Consider the following 12797-nt stretch of genomic DNA (forward strand, 5'->3'; position numbering starts at 1 on the left):
GATGTTGGTAGAAAGGAAAAATGCTTTTAATCAGAATGCCAGCAATCTGGGGAGATGGTGGACTCAGTGTCCCCAAAAACCACCTCTGAAGAGTTTGTTCGAACATGAAAGTTTTAAAGGGAAAAAGGGAAGTAATCTTGAGGCAGGAGATAGATGGGGCCCAGGCTGAGCAGCTGGAATCTGTCTCCTGTGGACAGATACTTCAAGATAAAGATAATGACAGGATCAAGGAGGATCTGAGTCCTGCTTTGATACAAGATAAAGAGAGCACAATTTCTCATTCTTGAGGTCAAGGAGACCTCCCACCCTACACATGCACAGAAAGGTTCCTCATGGGTCAGAGAAGGGAGGGGGCGCCAGGCCATAATACATTCTAACTTCCGAGAGACCCTCACGCTGGAACCCATCTTGGCTACAAGACGTCTGCGCACACAGGGGAGGACCCTGAGCCAGACCAAATATGGACTCAAAGCCAGACAAAGCAAGATGATTGACCAGAGGAAACCCAGAAGAACTGTCCCGATATAAGTGATTTAATCCACCCCAAAAGCACGTGGCTCTTTTTCTGAGCCCACCCGTGTGTCTATCCACACATACATTTTTTCTCCTAATAAACACGTTACTTGTTTCGCTGCTTTCCATCTTTTTGCTGAATTCCTTCTTCAAAGCAGACAAAGAGCCAGGGCCCTACTCCTAGCTACTAGTCCCTGGTGGTCTAGTGGCTAGGATTTGGCACTTTCATGGTCGCAGCCTGGGTTCAATCCCTGGTTGTGGAACTGAGATCCTGCTTCAAGCCACTGCAGGCCACCCGAGATCAATCTCAGTTAACCATTGAGATAAGGGGTCAGAGTCATTGCCGTCCCCTACTGCGTGCAGGCTTGTCAACTCCTCGGGATCTTCCTCTAGGTGTTATCTTGTTCACACGGTTTGGTCACACGGTTTGTTTGTGAGATTACTGAAGGGGATGGTAGGAAAGAGATCTGGTCATCTGTTAATTACTTATTCTTCATTTCTACTTCTTTGATCTGTGGAAAAAACCAACAAGTTAGCAAGGTATTGTGTGATGAAAAGATTTGAAAGGTGTGCTTGGGCCATAGATGAGTAGAGCACGGGGGTGCCTCGTTTAAAAGTTAGTGACAATATAGCTTTGCTAAAGTGACAAGGAAAAGGGCTTCCTGCTGAGGTTGGTTTCCGGCAAAATGCTGCTTACACAGACACAGCTGGATTTCAGAATAAGTGTGGACTATAGCTGTGTGCCCCGCTTCCCCACCTGCTTTTGAATGGGATTTTCTGTAGTGACCATCCTACAGTTGTCTTGTTGTTGTCTGTTGGATGTGATGGGGGTGGGAGAAGGAAGCCGATTACTAGTCTCTTTAATCAACAGCTCTCCAATACAAAGGACTCTTATTAAAGGAGCAGCACACAGTGAATTGCACCCAACGAGTCTCATCTACACCTGAACCTGATGTAGATGGTGAGATCAAGCGGATGCCATGATGGTTGAAGACAGGTTCAACCTGGGCATAGGGACCAGTTTCCACCCAGGCCCTCCAGCAAGTTGCTCTGATAGGATGCACATCCCCGTGGAACCACATCCTCTGCAAAGAGACCTGCAGCTCAGCCTTCCAGGGCATGAGGCCCTTGCCTAAATTTCTCAGTTCCTCCTCGTTCACGTTCTCTCAGCCCTACAAGCAGTAGCCGCTTTCTGCAATTGCTACTGTAAGTAGATAGATCAGAGGGTCCCCAGAGAAAGAGAACCAGCATGGCTTTCTTGACATAAGAGAACACACTTTCGGCCTAAGCTATTTTGGGTCCTAAGCCTGGCTTCAGTGCTTGCCCTTGAACAGGTCTCAGTAATTAATGATCTTAAGGGAACAAAGAAAAAAAGCAGTCAAACAATAGTGTAATGATAAAGCAGAGTCCTAGTTCCTTCTCAAGGGATATCCATAATAATATATCTTTGAGTCCTGATGGAACACAGGCCCCCACCCAGGAGGAGGATGGTATGATGACGTTGACCCTCCTGACTTCAACCCATTGAAGCTCGGACTCTGTCGACCTTTGCCCCAATTCTATGCTGAATTCTCCTCTGCTCAAGCCCCCTCATGAATATGCATGTACCCTGAGCTTAAAACTTCCCCAGTTTTGCTGTTCATGGAGACACTGCTTGGGAAAAGGTCTCTGGTGTTCTCCTTACTTGCTGTAAGTAATGATAAATCCTTCCTTCTCCCGATCTTTGGCTTGGTTGAGTCTATTGGCTCAACACCCACCAAGAGGCGAACCCAGTTTTTGGGTAACACTACTTCCATTGGACTGAGAACCCTTAAAAATAATCCCTTTTAGTAGTTTACCTCCTTTTAAGAGCTGGCGTTTCTTCACATTTAATTTCCCTATTCAAATTACTTGTATGGTTTCTACCTCCTAATAACTTCTATCTCATAATTAAAATATGTTTTTTATTATACAATGTAATTAACTCTGCCAACTGATTGTAGGATCTGGAACCAAGAAAGAATACATTGTTTCCAGTAAAGTAGGTAAAGTTTCTTGGGACTAGAAGACACGATTCTCATTGTTTCTGTAGTTACAGCATCCATCTGGCTGATGTCTAAAATAGTATCCACAATCCCTCTCTGGGTAGCCATTTAAAAGTGCTTCCACTCTACAAATTCCCAGAGGTGTGTAGACTGAAAAAAAAAAAGCATAACCTAAAAGTCGAGAATTATGTTTTATTGGACAGACTTTTTGAGGACTTAAGCCTGGGAAACAGCCTCTCAGATAGCTCTGAGGAACTGCTCCACAGAGGTAAGGAAGGGACTAGGATGCATAGGCGTTTTTGCAACAACACACAGGTAGTTGGAACATCAAAAGATTACTGTTAATTAAAGAAAAAACAGACATCTCAAGGTTATTAGTTTAGTGCTTTTCTATGTATGGGAAGATGCAAGAGTCTGGGCTCACTGAAATCCTTGGGCTCACATCAAATTCCTTTGATGATATGCACCTCAGCTGCCTGGGACCAGTATCCTGCTTTTCTCCATCCTGAATCCTCTCAGGGTACACAGTCAGGGGTGGCTGCAGTGGCTGATGGCTTGATGGCTTGATGGCCGCAACATCCTTTGTTTACTGATATGGCAGCTGACCTTCCTCGTCCACAGGTGAACTGTGTAATGATATCAAATTAAGGAAGTTTATACTTTTCTGATGATCTCAACCTGGTTTATTAAGTAGAAACTGAAAATATGATTGTTTCCCCCCTTTTCCAAAGAAATTATGTTTTGCTATAGCAGATATTCCTATTATCCAATAGGTCACAGTTGTGTTGGTTTATACACAATTCTTCCTAGGCATGGGGGACCAGGTGATATGAGCAGAACTTAAAACATCCACAGGAAACAAAAGGCAAAGCTCTCAGATGGCTACCACCCAGCCAGGAGCCTCTTCAGCTCCATTTTAAACAAATTGACAATGAACACCTGCAGGATTTACACACTACTTGGTGGGTTGTACCTCTTCCTGTGCTGGCCCTAGGTAAGAGAAGCCACTGGCTCAAAGAGAATGGAGATTCCACCTGCTTGTCTCAGAATGCCATCTAGGATTCCCACATGGTGTTTTCGTGCATTTACAAATATCCTCTGAGGCAGTCTCTAGACATCCAGGGAAACCTGCCAAGATGATTATTTCAAGGTAACAATGATCTCTTTTGTTAGGGCTTTGGTGACAAAGTCGTTTATGTTCTGAGTGACCTACTCACAGGCTTGTGTTTCCCCATAAGCCTTCAGTGCTTAATTTTACAGAATACCAGGTTTGCCAGAAACATGTATCATGTCTAGAAGGAATGCATACTACAGAGTATTAGAAGTAACAAATTTTATAACAAATGCTGGAGAGGGTGTGGAGAAAAGGGAACCCTCCAACACTGTTGGTGGGAGTGTAAGTTGGTGCAGCCACTATGGAGAACAGTATGGAGGTTCCTCAAAAACTAAAAATAGAGTTGCCATATGATCCAGCAATCCCACTCCTGGGCATATATCTGGACAGAACTATAATTTAAAAAGATACATGCACCCCTATGTTCATAGTGATAGGGACAGAGTAAAGGGACAAAATAGGTGATTTAATAGTTAATCCCACTAGGGGATTGTAAGTAAAGAAAAAAGTATAGGAGTCCCCTATAAGTTAATGATCACACAAGAAAGCAGGTTTGCTTAACCACAAAACCAAGCAGGCTTGCTTAGCAACAAAACCATGAAACAGAAGCATGAGACATGTCCCCAAAACAATAAAACAATAGTGGCATGAGACCCACATCCTTCCCAGTGAGCTCAGTAAGTTAATGATTCCTAGGACACACTCCTCTGTGTGCACTAATGACAAAAGTGTAAGGAAAGGGTGATGTTATACTAAACCCTGAGATGATTTACCATTTTTAGCATATGTTACTGCCTTTTTGCTCATTTCCATTGTGCCATGACAGACTGGGCTTGACCATGTAAGGACAAGAATACTCCTCCACCTGATGTGGAGGAGAAGCTCATGATGGAAGCGTGACATCTACTCAAGACTGAGGAAGAAGGTGGTCTTTTCCCCCTCCCGTCTTTTCCTTTGATTATAAAACTGTAGCTCACTAAGTTCTTGGGGCGTGGCACCCTCTCACCCGCCTGCTTGTACATCCCACAAGCATCCTGTTCTAATAATTCATTTCTTATCTATCACTTTGCCTCTTGTTGAATTCTTTCTGCACTGAGACAAAGGACTGGAACTCCTCAGAGGCCCCCTGAAACGCTACCTAGCAGTTTCAATAGCAACACTACTTACAATAGCCAAGATGTGGAAGCAACCTAAATGTCCATCGACAGAGGAATGGATAAAGAAGATGTGGTACATATAGACAATGGAATATTACTCAGCCATTAAAAAGAATGAAATAATGCCATTTGCAGCAACATGGACGGACCTAGAGATTATCATACTGAGTGAAGTAAGTCAGAGAAAGAGAAATATCATATGATATCATTTATATGTAGAATCTAAAATACGACACAAATGAACTTATCTACGAAACAGAAACAGACTCACAGACAAAGAGAACAGACTTGTGGTTGCCAAGGGGTAGGGCGTGTGGCAGAGGGATGGACTGGGAGTTTGGGATTAGCAAATGCGAACTATTATATATAGAATGGATAAAAAACAAGGTTCTACTGTATAGCACAGGCACCTGTATTCATTATCCTGTGATAAACCATAATGGAAAAGAATATGAAAAAGAATACGTGTGTGTATGTGTTTGTGTGTGTGTGTATATATATATATATATATATATATATATATATATATATATATATATGAATGAAACTGAATCACTTTGCTGTGTAGCAGAAATTAACACAACATTGTAAATCAACTATACTTCAATAAAATAAAATTTTAAAAAGTAACACATTTTATCAGTTTATTTCAGATTTTAACTATAGGATAATATAATTTCGAATTACATAATATCAACAAGGTACACTATGACTAACGTCAAAGTAGGACAAACCTAATGAGGACAAAATTACCTGCCTTTGATATGTTAACAAAATTCTTCATGTCAGTGAGTCATCAGCTAGTTCCTGACATACCGAGCATTTCCATTTTTTTCTCCCGTCTCCCTGTGTCCTGGCGTGTCACATGGCTGTGGACTTTTACAAAGCTTTTCAGGAAGGAACTAGATAGTAGAGGAAAAAGTGCTCTCATTGGAGGTAGTGTTCCTTTAACATTTGTTGACTTAATTTTTTTAAAAGAACTGTCCAGAATTCACTCAATGTTTCTCCTGTTAAATGAAGGGGAAAGTATGGGCAGAGAAAAATGTTTTTCTCTTCTCACATTTAAACCTTCTGGGAAATCAAGTTTACTTCAAGGCCCAAACAAATATCCTTAGTATAAGAATTAATATATAAAATTCATATGTATCTGCCACCATCTCACTGTTTAAGCTATTTCTAAAGGTTAGAAAACCATTTCTGTAAACAGTATTTTATCAACATCAGTTGAGCATTAATTATATTCCAGATAATATGCAAGGTGATAGGGGTAAAATGTGGAAAACAGAGTCTCTACCCTGAAGGTGTAGTTTCACAGTTTTGTGGAAGAAGACAGACATTTAGGCAAACAGTTGTATCACAAAATACCAAATGCGAGGCTAGAAGTATCACATGCGAGCAAATGCACAGCAGAAATTATTGACTTAATGATGGGAAGAGGGTGAGTCAGGGAATGTTTTTCCAAATTGACATTTGAGCTGCAGAGGAGTTCACCTGGGGAGCAAGGAAGGGTTCTAAGTAGAGAGAACAGGACGTACGAATGTGCAGACGAGTTAAACAGCAGAACGAGCTAAGGTAATTTCAGAATGAACAGAGCCCTTGTGAGCAGTGCAAATGAGAAGCAGCAGATGAGGCCAGTGGCAGGTATTGGATCACAGAAGGCCTCACATGGTATGTAAAGGAACTTGGACTTTGTTCTATGGAAGAAATAATAAACTAAAGAACAGACCCTCTTAACCTGGGGTCCATATACCGCTTCAGGAGTATTGTGAATACCATGAAATTAGATGCAAATTTTGTTGATAAACATTTTCCCTAAAAAATAGTCCATAATTTTTAAGATCCCCAAAGAGGCCCATGACTACATCCTCCCACCGGGCAACATTAGGCTGCCCTCAGAGAACACTGGCTGGGGTATCCACGGAGGTAGTAATGTCATCGGTGACTCTGCTTGGTGACGACAATGTGTCGAGTGCCCAAATCTTCGAGTCTGAGGGAAACAAACTAAGGTTTGAGATCTGATAATGATGAAAAGGAGAGGTGTTCTGCCTCACAGAAGTGAAAAAGAGAAGGGCTGGTGGGGTGAAGCTACCTAGTCAGAACCTTGCAAGGAAACAGTCGTATTAATTCATGCAATAAATACAAATGCCATTTCCACTCTTTTCCTTTGCCACCAATGCTCCTCAATTTCTCTATTTTTGGCAGACCTCTTCTCTTTGGAACACTTGAAATATGCCTGGTCCAAACTGAGATGTGCTGCAGTATAAAACTTATACCAGACCTCAAAGACTTAGTACAAAAGAGAGTGTAAAACATCTCATTATCTTTTATGTTGATTACATGTTGAAATGATATTTAAAATATATTGGATTCAATAAAATACATTTAAAAAATCAGTTTCACCTGTTTGGTTTCCTTTCTAAATATTTGTTCTATGGAACAATATTTCTACTAGAAAATTTAAAATTACACATGTGGCTGATGAAAGAAATTTTCACACATTGAGGTCTGGGGAAGTCATTCTGGCTTATACATGATTTAACTAGCATTTTATGCTAACTAGAACAGCCTGTGTGTGGCCTATCAAACATACATTATACATCTTCTTTAATTTTTAAAGAGCAGTGTGCATTGACCAGAAGTAAAGAATGTCTATGTTAAAAATAAAGATTAAATGCCTCCCTTCCTGGGACTCCAATGCTGGTCCTCCTTTGATGATAAGACTCCCTTCCTAGGTGCCAAGGACATGCTGACTTGCTTCGTATGTGCTGGTCCGTTTTGTTTTTCAACATTGAAGGAATGTACTCCTGACTTGTTTGACGTTCTTTCTCTGACAAGATATAAAACTGTGCTTCTCTGGAGCAGCTCCTCAGTTATTTGAGAGGTTGTATTCCAGGCTGTAGTCCTCAATGGGCTCAAAGAAAACTCTTTTCTATTCCTATTATAGATTGCTTATTGATTATTTCCATCGACATGGCTAATATTGTATTTCTGTTAGCAGCATTATCCTAAGACATTCCATTAGTGCATTTCAGACTGTAACATTTGCTTTTCAGGCAACGTCTTGGTGATATTCTGTTCATATGTCACATTTTGGGTTCTCAGGGAATCAGATGAAATCAGTTGAAATGGACAAAAAGGAGTCTTACTTGGAACGTTTGTGAAAGAGAACGGGAGGAAGAAAGATTGGGAAGGGGAGCCATCATTCTGCCATGTAGACCTGACAAAGTCTCTTCCAATCTAATGGAGACACCGAGCAAATACTGCTCTGGAGATGTGTGCCACTTTGGGCACAGGTGGCCAGGCCTTGTATTGCTGCCTTGCTTGGTTATTGGTTGGGGGCTTTTCCAAGAAGAGCATGCCCTCCACTGAGAGCTGAAGCAGATGTGACGGGGTTAACACCTGGAGGCTAGGGGCTAACCACACTTCTCAGCTGGGCACTGAGTTCTTTCTTGTCGTTCTGAGCAGAACATCTCTGTGTTTGCCAAATTATGGTTTTTTTCTGTTTTGTTTTGTTTTTTAACATGAAACATGCACACACACATACACCTTGGAAAGTGATATACAATGAATATTCATAACCCTTTGGAAAGTGATATACTATAAATATATCACTTTCCAAGATCCCCTCCCTCAATTTCCAGGGATTGCTATAAGGGTCAATAGTCTGAACAATTTCATATAAAATTTAATAATAACCACTCTTTTGCTAGTATATCCACCCCCAAATTACATATGCCCTAAGGATTCTAATTTGCTTAATCTTTAAAAAATTTAGTTATAATAATCATTTAGAAAAGTGCACTGGTCTTTTGTATATAACTCAATAAAGTTTTATATTTGTGTGCACCCATTTAACTGCACCCAAATTAAAATAGAAAACATCTTCAACATCCTAGAAGACTCCATTGTGTCACCTCTTAGGCAGTATCTCCCTTCACCCAGAAACGACAACTATTCTAACTTGGTTCATTGTAGATTAGTTTTACCTGTTCTTTAATTTCTGTATGGAGTCATGTAGTTATGTGCTCTTTTAGTCTGTTTTTTTTTTTAACTCATCATTATATCTTTGAGATTTATCTATATTTTTGAATGTACAGTATCAATGGTTTATTCCTTAAAACTACCATATGATATTCATTTGTGTAATGGCATTATTTATTTATTTTTATTTTATTTTTTACTTTTTTTTGCGGCACGCGGGCCTCTCACTGTTGTGGCCTCTCCCGTTGCGGAGCACAGGCTCCGGACGCGCAGGCTCAGCGGCCATGGCTCACGGGCCCAGCCGCTCCGCGGCATGTGGGATCTTCCCGGACCGGGGCACGAACCCGTGTCCCCTGCATCGACAGGCGGACTCTCAACCACTGCACCACCAGGGAAGCCCCTATATATATTCTTTTTCAGATTCTTTTCCCTTATAGATTATTACAAGATACTGAGTATAGCTCCTTGTGCTATACGGCAGGTCCTTGTTGGTTATCTATTTTATACAAAGTACTGTGTATATGTCAATCTCAAGGGATAAATCAGCAGTTTGGGAAAACTGCCATTTTTGTAGCCTCATGAGAGGAGGGCTGTGTCTGTTCTTGCTTACCACTGCATCTCAGGGATCAGCATTTGCCTCCTCTCATTGGTGAGACACCCTAGAATGATGGGAAGGGTTAAAGAAAACACAAACCAAGGGTTCAAACCCAGCAGGGTGTGAGCTTAATGTAGTCCACAGATGCCTGATATCGGCTCATGGTATTCAGAAATAATTAGAATTAGTTGTTATCTGAAAACCAGGGATTTTTCAAACCAACACTTGAATTTCTGGTTTTTCTTGGAAAAAACATTCTAGGCCCATATTCCCTTCTTGGAGCAACTGTCTAGGGCTGAGCTGCGCTGCCCCAGCTCTGTAGGACGTGCACTCTCTAACTCCCGTCCTCCAACAAGCATGCTTCTCACTGGCATCCTTTGCCTGAGGGTGGGTGGAGCTAATGTGCCCTTAGAGTCCCTGGGAGGCTTCAGACTGGAAAACTCCTGCTTTGAGTCTATCCCACTGCGAGGTTCATGGCAGGTGGTCAATAAATGTTTATTAAATGAATAAACATGGGACCCCAAGTCCTCCCCAGGGCAACACGCTGATACTCACATGTAGCTCTGCAAGGAGACACACAGTGGTGCTGTTCTCTCAGAAATCCACAAGCGCCTGCCATGCAAACAAAGTGAACATCAGTCCTGATCTTCCTCACTGGCCAGACTGAATTCCATCTGCTGTGACAGTGCGCACGTAACCTCAATGATATAAATATATCATAATCTTACATTTATCCTGCTGTATATGTCTTTATCTACACATACACACACATGCATATACAATACTGGAGTTTAAAATTAGAAGATACATAATTAGATGTATATATACATATATTTAAGTAACATATATGTGATTAAAATATATATGATTTGTACATATAGAAGGATTATATAATAGAATACACAGCTAAAATACCTTTAAAATTAGATGTATAATTAATATGTAATAGCTATTAAAATATATAGTTAGGATGTGAAATTAGGGCATAACCTTGGATATATATTTAATATTTATAAAAAATTAAGATGTATATAGAATTTTATATATTTAATATAACTAGAATACATAGTTATGTTGAACCATATGATATTGCAAATAACTGAGTGTTTTGGCCTTCCAACATGGCAGTTTTATATAGTTGGACCTAACATTTTTCAAATGGACCAAAGTTTTTATATCTGTTAGAAAACAAAACTTATCTGTATTCTCGTTCACTAGAACCTTCTCCCTCTAAATTTTTTTTTTTTTATTTTTGTCCACGAGGTGTGGCATGTGGGATCTTAGCTCCCCAACCAGGGATTGAACCCTGGTCTACGGCAGTGAAAGTGCGGAGTCCTAACCCCTGGACTGCCAGGGAATTCCATCAGTTTCTAATTTTAATGTCCCCAATCTGTCAATGACATGAAAAATTGGTCCCTTATCAGAGTAAGGGAGCCAATATTACCAAGAAACCAAAGACAAACAGTTGGTTTTGCTTTTCACACGTGGGAAGTCATAGGCGGTGTTTGTGGGTAGGGAAGTTATTTCATTTTCCCATTACATGGGAAGGGAAGGGGGTCACTGTGGTTGACAGTTTCTGTAAGAAGTGGGGGCCTGAGGCATCAGGGATGGGGTCTGGAGGGGGTATGTGAGCACCTCGGGGTTACTTACCTGCACGCAGGTGACTCATCAAAGTTCAGTCTCCTTACAAATGTGCAAGATGGTGAAGCTTGGTCAGACGCATCGCAGGGTCAAAAGCAAAGTACCCTGAAGGGTCTTAGAAGAAGCGATTAGGAAGGAAAGACACTTCAAGGACACAGACCCACACGGCAGAGGCAGGACGGCAGGGGAGGAAATCAGCTCACCCCGTCTCGGCACCATCATCACAATGTGCTGAGTCCCTGAGTGCAGGAATTTCAAGGTCATGGGTCACGGTCAAGGGTCTTGGCTGAGAACAGACTTGAGTTTCCCATGCCTCCTTTCAAATCTAGAAAGGTGCTTCGCCAAGTGTGGCCTCTGGGCCAGAAGAATCAGCATCACTTGGGAATCTGTCAGAAATGCACATTCCAGGCCCCTACCCAGACCCACAGAATCAGAAACCCTGGGGGTGGGCCCAGCAATCTGCATACGAGCAGGCACCCTCCTCCGGGTGATCCTGATTCAGCCCAAGTGTGGGAAGCATGGCTCTCAGGTCTCATGGCCACCACCTCCCCACAGCCAGACCCAAGGAGTCACAGTCCTCCCCATGCCCAGGGCTCAATGCTCTGGCCTCTAGCTGAGCCTGAGTCATCCTCTCTTCCTCTCCTATTTGCTTTTATTCCACTTTTGGGACTTGACTCAAGCAACCCTTCCTCTGGGACATGATGTGAGACTACCCTGGGCTGATCTTGGGTTTTTTTTGTGGTACGTGGGCCTCTCACCGCTGTGGCCTCTCCCGTCGCGGAGCACAGGCTCCGGACGCGCAGGCCCAGCGGCCACGGCTCACGGGCCCAGCCGCTCTGTGGCATGTGGGATCTTCCCAGACCGGGGCACGAACCCGTGTCCCCTGCGTCAGCAGGCGGACTCTCAACCACTGCGCCACCAGGGAAGCCCTGGGCGTGGGTCTTTCTCGTTCTACTAGGTAAACTGTTTTGTCCATTTCCTAAAACTCCCAGTGCCTGGCCCATGGAATTTAAAAAATGTGTTGCTCCTGGGCATATATCCCCACAAAACTCTGATTTGAAAACATACATGCACTCCAGTGTTTATAGCTGCACTATTTACAATAGCCAAGACATAGAAGCAACCTAAATGCCCATCGACAGATGAACAGATAAAGAAGATGTGTTATATACACAGCAGAATATTACTCAGCCATAAAAAAGCACGAAATACTGCCATTTACAGCAACATGGATGGACCTAGACATTATCATACTAAGTGAAGTAAGTCAGAAAGAGAAAGACAAATACCATATGATATCACTTATATGTGGAATTTAAAATATGACACAAATGAACTTATCTATGAAACAGAAACAGACTCACAGATATAGAGAACAGACTTTGGTTGCCAAGGAGGGGTGGGGTGGGGGGAGGAATGGATTTGGAGTTTGGGATTAGCAGATGTAAACTATTATATATAGAATGGATAAACAACAAGGTCCTACTGTACAGCACAGGGAAGTGTATTCAATATCCTGTGATAAACCATAATGGAAAAGAATATGAAAAATAATATACATATATATGTATAACTGAATCACTTTGCTGTACAGAAGAAATTAACACAACATTGTAAATCAACTATACTTCAATAAAATTAAAAAAATAAAAAATGTGTTGAGTGCAATAACAAATTACCATTGCTTGGCTAGCAACTTTAAAATGTAATAATAATAAAAAATAAATAATTAATATTTATGCAGTCCTTCCTATTTTTTTTTACAGATTATA

This window comes from Phocoena phocoena, chromosome 4, assembly GCF_963924675.1.
Source record: "Phocoena phocoena chromosome 4, mPhoPho1.1, whole genome shotgun sequence".
Taxonomy (NCBI): Eukaryota; Metazoa; Chordata; class Mammalia; order Artiodactyla; family Phocoenidae; genus Phocoena; species Phocoena phocoena.